Source organism: Capra hircus, chromosome 1 (assembly GCF_001704415.2).
Source record: "Capra hircus breed San Clemente chromosome 1, ASM170441v1, whole genome shotgun sequence".
NCBI lineage: Eukaryota > Metazoa > Chordata > Mammalia > Artiodactyla > Bovidae > Capra > Capra hircus.
The window spans coordinates 155,497,799-155,507,906 of record NC_030808.1 but is presented as its reverse complement, the minus strand read 5'-3'; positions in this window follow the sequence as shown (position 1 = coordinate 155,507,906).

Sequence of the window (10,108 nt, the reverse complement as noted above, 5' to 3'; positions counted from 1 at the left end):
GTTCGTCCTGATCCCTTCCGCAGGAGTGAAGTCTCCTTCACTCAGGCCCTTGGCTGGACCTTCACCATTGGTCCAGACTCCAGTGCTGTCTCCGGTGTTGGTCCTGATCCCTTCAATGGGAGTGAACAAACTTTGTCTTCCTTGACTCACTGGTACACAACTGCTTTTTTCCTTTAGAGAAAAAAAAAAAAACATAGTTCCATTTCTGCCTGGAAAGTCAGGAACCCTAAAACTTCAGTTAATATCCTACAGCAACCTACAACTACAAACTTTTCAGGAGCAAAAGACTGCCCACCGTCTTGTCCCAATATGGCACTCCAATCACATCTCCTATTATTGCTGCGAGCAGACGCTCTGCCCTGGACAATTGAGGCCCCACTTTTTGATGACTCTCCCACTGTCTTCGGCGTGCTCATTACATACCAGTTCCCTTACTGCAACGCCTCATTTGAATCGCACATGTGAGTCTATATTCTTCCTTGCCTTTTATGTCCAATTTGGTGACTGGGTCATAGGCCCCCAGAGAGTGTCTCTCCTGTCCTCATCCAGGAGGAATTCTTAGAGGAGAGGGTCTTTTAGCTCAGGTTTATGTAGTGATCTCTATGGAATCCGTTGTGTAATCCCCCGAGAAATACAGTGGAGTGAGAAGAATCCATTATTGCCCCTCATAACGTTTAAGGGCTTAAAATCCTTTTCTATCATAGTAGCCTCTAATAAAGGCTCACTTAAGTCTGGAGTCATTCTCCTGCACAATAGAGACATAAACTGCTAAACGGGTCTGTTCTCATTGCTGGTCCCACAGCTTAGGATACGGTCTCAGAGAAGAGTCTCCTGAGTGGTCAGCAAAACAGACATGTTGACTCAGTATCCATTACATGTACCAAACCTCTCTCTGAGAAAAGGGGATGTTTCTGAAAACTCTCTTTCAGTTTGGTTAGGGTCTGGTACCCCTGCACCAGAGACAGTTTCTCATCAGCACTCCTTAATCAAGAATATGTCTGTTTTGCAGGAACATCTCTGGAGAGTGCTTGTGTCCTCCGGTAAGCCACTCTTCTTCAATACGGAAGCTCGACAAACCAGCTCGCATCCCTCTGTAGCCCCTAATGATTCCCACTCGAGTTTCCAGAATTACTTGAGAACTATTCAGTGGGTCTCTCCCTTTGTGAAGTCAGACTTTGACCTGTATGCCGTAGTCCGGAATAGAGTCATGAAATGTGGCTGAACAAGGTTCTTGAGGAAAGAACCAGGGTCAATGTTCCCATCAGCAAAGGAACCAACTCACTGAGGAAGCCACCAGGAGAGGAGGAAGTTGGAGGCAATTGAATTTTCATCTGGAGAAGTCTTCAAGTCTCAGGAGGGCAGGGTAAGGAAAACAGACTTCTTGATCAAGAGGATCTTCGAGTCTCTCATGTCTGAAGTGTGGAAACATCCCAAACTAGCCATTGAAAGAAGATGAGGCAGCTTTGAAACAGGCAGTGACAGCTTCCCCTAATTCCATCCAAACCCTACAGCAGAGAAAATGCAGACGACATCATCCCACTCCTAGAGACCGGGAAGCGGCTAATGGAGCCATATATTCATCATATTGATTGGTCCATTGATTTTTTTCCCCATTTTTAAGCACCCTTTTCTTGGTCCTGTGCCAGAGATGCTTTAAAGAACTTAAACAAGACTTACACCAAATCGTGCCAATGGCCTCCAGGGAACCAGTAAAGTAACTTTATCTGTTGTCACAAGTGCAGCTGTGCAGGTGAATCCCCTTCAGAAGAACCTGCAGAATCTTGGATCCAAACAGCTACTCAACCTATCAAATTAAGAACTCCCACTTGGCAGGGAGGTAAGGAAAGTGGTGAGCCTGGACAGTTGGGCTAAGACATTACAAAGAAAAAACTTTGCTCAGGTCGCCCTGCTAATGAAAGTTGAAAGATTCTTATCTCAGCATCAGGGGTACGGATGGAGCATATCCACTCTCACAGGAGCAATCCCAGAAGTTCTGGCACCCCCGGTTCCTTAATGCATTAGCACCCTAGTTCTCCTGTATTTGAGACCCATCTGGAACGTAGTTTAAAGAGCAGGTCCCTGGATACACCCTCATCCATTCTGGTTCAGTAGGGAGAGGGCCTAGGAACCCACATAACAAGCAGATTTTTAAGTGAAAGTGTTCTTTGGATTCAACTTCTCCAACTCTACAAATCAGTTTACTGCAAAACTTTATTTGGTATAAAATGAATGCTGTTGAGTATTTGGAAGGTTGATAATTATCCCTTAATTGTTGGCCATTCATCCTCATTTAGAGAGCCCCTGGCCAACCCATGAGCAGAAATACGCAAAGACTGGTGTTAACTAGAAATTTTTGACTCCAAGTGGCAGAAACTGGCTTACTGATTTCAGTCAATTCAAGCAAACCAGGCCTGATGCTGAAGCTGAAGCTCCAGTACTTTGGCCCCTGATGCGAAGAGCGGACTCACAGGAAACACCCTGATGCTGAGAGAGATTGAGGGCGGGAGGAGAAAAGGGCAACAGAGGGTGAGACGGTTGAGGAAAGCCTGGCTTGCTACAGTCCATGGGGTCCCAAAGAGCCTGACAAAACTGGGTCCTGAACAGCAAAAGCAAACCAGTGAGGCCACAGTGGTGTCCCCTGGAGTTTGATGCCCTGAGATGTGGAACTGGAAATCCACAGCACTCTGCCGCTCTGATCTCTGCTAGTCTCTCTCTGTCTCTCGAAACATTCCTTCCCTCCTTTCCTGTTTGCCAATGCCCCAAGTAACCTGATCAAACACGTGAGAGTTCTACACACGAGACTGAATTCCAACTCTCACCTGCGTGTGTTGCTGCCTACAGTACAACCCATACAAATCCAAGGTCACCTAGAGGTCAGGTGTCACAAGAAGGGTGGAGGGTAATCTTGACTAGAGAGTGGTAATGAATTCAAAGTTTCAATCATACTTTTTCTGGGCTTCCCATTTACCTCAAATCCTCACCCTCCCGAGAGGGATATCTCATAACTAATCATGTCTTTATAGCAGGAAACAAATGGCTCTTTCTTAGAAGGAAAATAAAATATTATTACATGGACCAGCAGCAGGTCAGCTCAAGGCATAACTGTCAAAGGGAGGAAAAGCAACTTGATGCCCTTTATCTTCTCTGCCCAAGTCTTTACACTCCACGTGTGCCTACTGCTCACCCCCATCCTCTTTAATCCACAGAGTATTATTTAATCATTTGCACCCACTGTGCATGGGTTAAGCTGATCTGTCCCTTACTCCAGGGAAAAGATGCCCATGATAAGCTGAGGAACACCCATGTGAGTGTCGGAACATTAGTTTTATTTACCCTGAAGGGGTCTCCTTCCTGGAGCACTGGGTGTATGAGTTAGTTCTTGTGCCAGGATTTTGTGCCTCTCACATGTGAGCAATAAAGCAAATCAAAACGGACAGAGTATGATCAGGAGTCCTGATCTCAAAAGCAGATGTATTCTCAGATATATCTTTTGGCACTTCATGACCTATTTGCCTGTATCAGGAGGATTTTCCGTTTTTAAATATTTAAACAGGGTGAAAGAGTTCATTTCAGCCTCAGCGACAGGCAACCCCCTTGGTACTCGGCAGCTCGAACAGAATTTTCTTTCTGAAAAAAATTCATCCTCCGAAGGTTGAAGGTGGAGATGTGTGTGTGAGCAGAGGGGAGAGGGGCGGGTTGGGGGGAGTTTGATCACAACTTAGCAAACCTTGGCATTCTTTACAAACGCTGTCATCTGCTGCCTGGGGGCGTTTTCACCCGCCCAGGTGTTCTCTACTGGCAGCTAGTTGGGGTGTATGCATGTGCGTGCGTGTGTGTGTGTGTGTGTGTGTGCCGGTTTTAATCAAGCCCCAAACTTCTTTGCCTGAAATTTTATAAGTTCTTTCTGGGTTTAATTTGTGCATTTGAAGGAAGAATTACTAATAAGCATCTGGTCTCTTGAGAACAGACACTCATCAAAGTAGCCCATCAGACATCTGAGTCAGCTTCAAATGAGTCTCCCTTTAAGTCCAAGGAGCACAGTCTTACCCTTTCAGGCAAGCGGCGGCTCTTCTTTAAGAGGGGTGAGCTCCGGCCAATGAATCCAGCAGGACAGGAAGCAGAGATTTGTTCCCGCACCTCCTCGACCTTTCGGGAATCCACGCTGGAGGTGGGGGGTAGGGCGTGGACTCACAGGAGCCACCTGGTGGCTCTGTGCGGAACAACAGGCAGAGACGCAGGTTCCGGGTCACATAACAAACCTTTGGGGGGCATTGGGGGAAGGGATGCGGGCAAACCAGACCTCCGGAGCAGAACTCATGGGGAGGGCGTGCTAGTGATTCTGTGAGACCCCTGAAGGGAAGGGAGCACTGGACAGCCGAGCTTGTCTCTGCTGCTCAATCTGTCTTCCGTAACCACGCTTCAGGGAGATGGATAATACAATATGACCAACTCTTTATGACCCAGTGGGCTGCAGCACGCCAGGCCCCCTGTCCATCACAAATCCCGGGGCTTGCTCAAACTCATGGCCATCGAGTCGGTGATGCCATCCAGCCGTCTCATCCTCTGTCGTCCCCTTCTCCTCCTGCCCTCAATCTTTCCCAGCATCAGGGTCTTTGCCAGTGAGTCAGCTCTTCGCATGAAGTAGCCAAAATATTGGAGTTTCAGCTTCAGCATCAGTCCTTCCAATGAACACCCAGGACTGATCTCCTTTAGGATGGACTGGTTGCTTCTCCTTGCAGTCCAAGGGACTCTCAAGAGTCTTCTCCAACACCACACTTCAAAAGCATCAATTCTTCTGTGCTCAGCTTTATAGTCCAACTCTCACATCCATACATGACTACTGGAAAAGCCACAGCTTTGACTAGACAGACCTTTGTAGGCAAAGTAATGTCTCTACTTTTTAATATGTTGCCTAGGTTGGTGATAGTAATATGCGGTGATTCAGAAAGGAAACTTGGAGACCCAGAAAGTTGAGTCAGTCCTCACCTCACCGGTTGCTGGCCTCATCACCTGGAACAAGCCATTCGGCCCTTGGAGCTCGTGAAAATGAGAATGAGAATGGTACCAGCCTCATATGTTTGCTGTGAGAGTTAAGTGAGATGATACATGACGCACAGAGTGCCTGGCAGGAAGCACGTGTTCCAAAGGTTGGACACGGATCGCAAGCAAGCACGCTGTCAGGCTCGTCTGGGAAACTCTGTTTCTCCCTCAAAATGAGAGCCGCGCTTTCCTCGCAAGGCCAAAGGTCTGATGACAGAGCTGCCTTTGGGAAGAGGGGAGGAATCTTTCTAGAAGCGCTGCTGAGTCAGTGTATTCCTTCTGTGATGGTCAGCTTCAGTTAGCCAAGCAGAAGGGACTTGCGGCTCCTCCCCATTTACGAGGAAGGTGCCCACTGGGTGAAAATTCCGTTTCTCTTTGTCTTCATTGAGCCAGATTTGACCAAACTAGAAGTCACGAAGCCTTAGGAGATATTAGTCAGACAAAAACAGATTTATTGGCCAGTTCCAGCAGCTTACTTCAATGTCCATTAAGATGAAAGTTGCGAGTTGGTGATGTTTACATGACCGTCCATTTATCTCATTGAATGGTTACAACAAGCAAACGAGGCTGTGACTGTGCAGAGCGATTCTGTCTTAAACCACATCTCACCCAAAACCAGAGGGGATATTTCCTGCCCCGTTTCCTGTCTGTCTGCTTTCTTGTTCTTTTTATTGAGTGTTTTAACATCAAGAGATTCTTTCTTGAGTATTGATCTTCTGGATGCGTCTGAGAGCCTTGCCCATTCCACAGATGCTTTGCCTCTGCCCAAATACAACGGGCAATCTGTTAAGGGGAAAACAGTTATAGACAAATACTATCCAAACCCAATAGACTTCAATTTTGATTGATCTTTATGTGTGTGGGTAGTACCTCAATGAGAAAAACCTAAATAGAATAAAAGTGTGTAGAGGATTAAACCTATTATTAGTGGAAGGCACCCGTCAGTCAGCTTCTTCTCATCCCGTTTTCCAGGCTAGCTCTGTGAGATAAAAGTCTTCCGAGAAAGGATTCAGAGCCCAGGAAGGGTAGTGGGGTAGGGCTATTATAGCCTTATTAATTTGGGATACAGTTGAGATGGCATGGAAATTAGTGTCAAGGAATTCAAAGAATGTCCAAGTGTAGGGACATCAATATTTTAAGTTTAATGACAGAAGGCATGTTTTTGGCTCTCTTCCGTCGTATTGTGCAGGAGAAGGTAACAAGAATAAGGAGAAGGCCAGTGGTTTTCCATCCCTACCAGGGTGTCTGATGTACTTTGTTGATTGTATTTTATTTTGAGAGGTACTACATGAACAGGAATTATGTGTAATATCACAGGAGCTTATCACTGTGCAATGCTTCACTGTTTGAATATTCCTTTTAAGTGGATTGTTCGGTTTGATCTTCACAACAATGAAATGAATTCCACAGATTATTATTAGAATTCGAATTTGACAAATGAGGTTCCAAGAGATTAAGTGACTTGTTCAGGTACCTTCTGCTAGTAAATATTCACACTGAAGGTAAAAAGATGATGTTGCTGGGAGCTTAAATGGGATACCAAGGAAACTTTAGAACTTCCTCCCCTGCAAATCGTTTAGAAACCAAGTGTTTTCTTTTCTGAATGAGGCATTTTGACAGGCGGTTCTGATGGAAGGTTAGGAAGAGAAGACCAGAAGACCTCTCCTAAGTATCCTGCTAGCCCTGTACTCGCGACCGCTTCTTGCTCTCTAAATGGAAGGGCGGTGATGATAATAATTAAGCTTTAGGCTTCCGTACTTCCTTTCATCTGAGCTCTTCAGCCAGACAGGAAGGAACCACCCTCTGCGCACCGTATGGCTCTTTTCAAGCTGGTCCACGTCCGTTAACTCGCTAGACTTTAACTGGGAGGGAAGGACAAACGTCTGAAGGAAACCTCAGGAATCTGCACCCCCAAACGTGTGGTCAGGGCAGCTTTTTATAGAGCCGGATGTCACCGTTTTAGAAAACTTTCTGAACAAATCAAGTTGCTGCTCTCCTGCATAAAAATGAAGTTAAGAAGGCGTCAAAGCCTCTAGTCAGCAACATCTGCAGGTTCAGTGGGAGAGTCTGAAGGCAGAGCACGAACAGAGATGTGAACACTCCCAGCTCTGTGCCCGCCTCCTCCCAGCCTCCCACCTGCAATAGACTGCATTCATATCTCCCAGAGGAAATATGCTATTACTGATAATATGATCACTGAAACACTGGGAGTGGTTAGATACCGAGCTCTGGCAGTGGGTTAATAAAGGGCCTAATGAAGAACAAAAAATCCTGCCAGTCGCTGTAAAAAAAAATACTGCCCTTGGGAAATTATAAATCAGACACCATACTGTGAAGTTAAAAATATACATCCATATATATATGTATGTACATATGTACACACACACACACACACACACACGCTGGTTTGCTGATAAATGCAGGAGTGGGCAGACTGGTGACGAAGCAAACGTCACTGGATGCCCCTGAAGTTCCAGTCCACCTCATATGATGCAGTTAAACGCCTCCGCAGTGCAAAGCCAAAACCACATGTACTCAGCCTCGTCAGACCACGCTGCACCGCGCGGCAGAATCAGCACGCCTGGTCCACAGATTACTCCTAATCCCCAGCACCTCACTCGCCTTCTTTCCTTTTATGTTTTTCTCGCCTTTTCACTCATTGGTTTGTCTAATTTCACACTATTCATCTCAACAGACTCTTACAAGCTGCCTCTGGACAGAGACCTGTGTTGAGGGTTTGCTTCACTGAGCCCCCCTGAGCTGGTCTGGAAAGAACCCAGTGCAAAGGAGGTTCATGGGCAGCCTCACCCCAGGGTGAGACCATCAGGGACACACACAGGGGGAAGCTTGGCCAGTGGCTCACCTTCCCTTCCAGCTAAATCGGCAGTGGTCTGGAACAGGGCATCCCTGATAGCTCAGCTGGTGAAGAGTCCACCTGCAATGCACGAGACGGGTTCACTCCCCGGGTTGGGAAGATCCCCTGGAGAAGGGAACGGCTACCCTCTCCAGTATTCTGGCCTGGAGAGTTCCATGAATTCTGTAGGGTTGCAAAGAGTCGGACACGACTGAGTGATTTTCACTAACAACTAGAAAAGGAACCGCCCTTTCTAAGACTGGGACACTCCCACACTTGCCTCTCGAGCCTGTGGGCTGCCTGACAAGATCCCGCCGAGCAGCTGCAGCTCCTGTCCCGGCGTCTTCCTTTCCTGGGCCACTTTTGCCGTGACCACCTTCTCACCTGCTGCCCTCCAACAAGCCAGTTCCTCCCCTATGGCGACTTCCGCTGACTCCACCCGGTGGATTGCAGGCCGACCGTTGACTCCTCACCAGGCAGGTCCCAGGGGCTCCGGGAAGGGGCTGAGCGGTGCCATGGGCCCGGTGCCAAGGAGGGGCCTCTGCCCGCCTCTCCCCAGCTGGACCAGCTCTTCTTGCCCACACTGGTATCTCTCCCCAGGAGGAAATGCAGAGATGCTGAGACGTTTTGGGAAATCCTTTTCATTTCTTCAGGTGGGAGGAGGGACTAGGGTGTCTGATTGTCCTTTCATTCTTTCAAGAATTCCAAGAGGCACTTCCAGAATCACGAGGAAGTTCTCTTAGAGAAAGCCCCAGTGCCCAGGAGGACCCTGAACTGCAAACCCCCAGGAGATAACACAGGGTAAGAACTCGAATGTGAGGACCATCTGGGCCTTCATCCCCAAGGCCTGTTTCCTGAAGTTCGCATTTTTCTGGAGATTGCTAAAACACCCGCATAGGAGCAACACTGTCCTGGTGTCAGAGAGTCCACTGGCCCCACAGATGGAGTCAATTTTTTTTTTTTAACTGAGATGAGATGAGAATATGTAAATCAAACTTTCCCATGGATTCAAGCATAGGGGAAAACAGGAAAATAGTAAAAAAGAATACACAATTTGGTAATCTGATTCATATTTGACAGCTTTATAAAGCTGTCTGATGGAGCACTGGGTCCCATATGCCAGAGGAAACCTCTGGCAGGTTTTCATTGGCACACAGTGTGGCAAAATACAGAATAACAAACTGCAATGAAGCTTTCATATGCTGCATTAAATTAAACGCATACGGGCTATCTAAGATTACAGGCCACACAATATGGATGGTAAGCTATACTTACTTTATTTGTTCTGAGATCGTGTCCTGCCTCATCTTATTTCATGAATAGTCCTCTCTTTTAATAGCAGGTTACATATTGCTTTTTGGGGTCCTAATTTGGTAAAATAAAAAGCCATCTTTCCGTGTTGCCCTCTCACTTTTGAAATTTTCCTGGTCTCAGAAATGCAAACGTTCTGGAACTCGCCAAAACAAAGGGATGTCTCCTTGCCTTGTTCCCCATCTGCCTCAACATGACAGACTTTCCCCCATGACTGCATAACCAGTCACCCCAAACGTAACCAGCGTTCTTAAAGTACAAGCCCAAGGCAACAAAGTTCCCCCGCCTAAATGTGTGAGTTGCCTTTCAAGTCCAACCTCAAAATATCAACTGAAAAGTTTTCTTCTGAGGCCCTTCCTCTGTCTGTCCAGCTTGGAGAGAGAAGTGTTCCTAAAGGGTGTTGCTGAGACGACATCTACCACGTGAGACAAAAATGAGATGGGGGAGCTCCCATGTTTGCACTGCCCCCATCTAGAGCTAAGCCAAAGGCCAGTCTCCCTTCCACATACACGTAACAGTGCATACTTGTTACTATACCATACAGTACCATATATGTACTGTACATATTTGGTCATGTGTATTATTAGAGGGAGCTTCATCATGTTACCAAATGTGCAGCCACCAGACTGCTTTGTCACATAAAGTCCTTGACAGAATTTAGTTATTTAGCCATTTTAGTTCATAAGTGCCAACTTCCAGTATGTATCACTCAATACCAACTGTATAACCCAACAAAGTTGGGTTAACTAATATTTAATTCAGCAGGTTCTGTTCAAATAGCTCTTGGTCATTTGTAACAATAAGGGCTATGAACAAGCATCCTATTCAACTTTAATTTCTAAGTATCAAAGAAATGACTGGCATCCAAAGGAGACCCTGATGGGCAGCCAGGGGACCACAGAC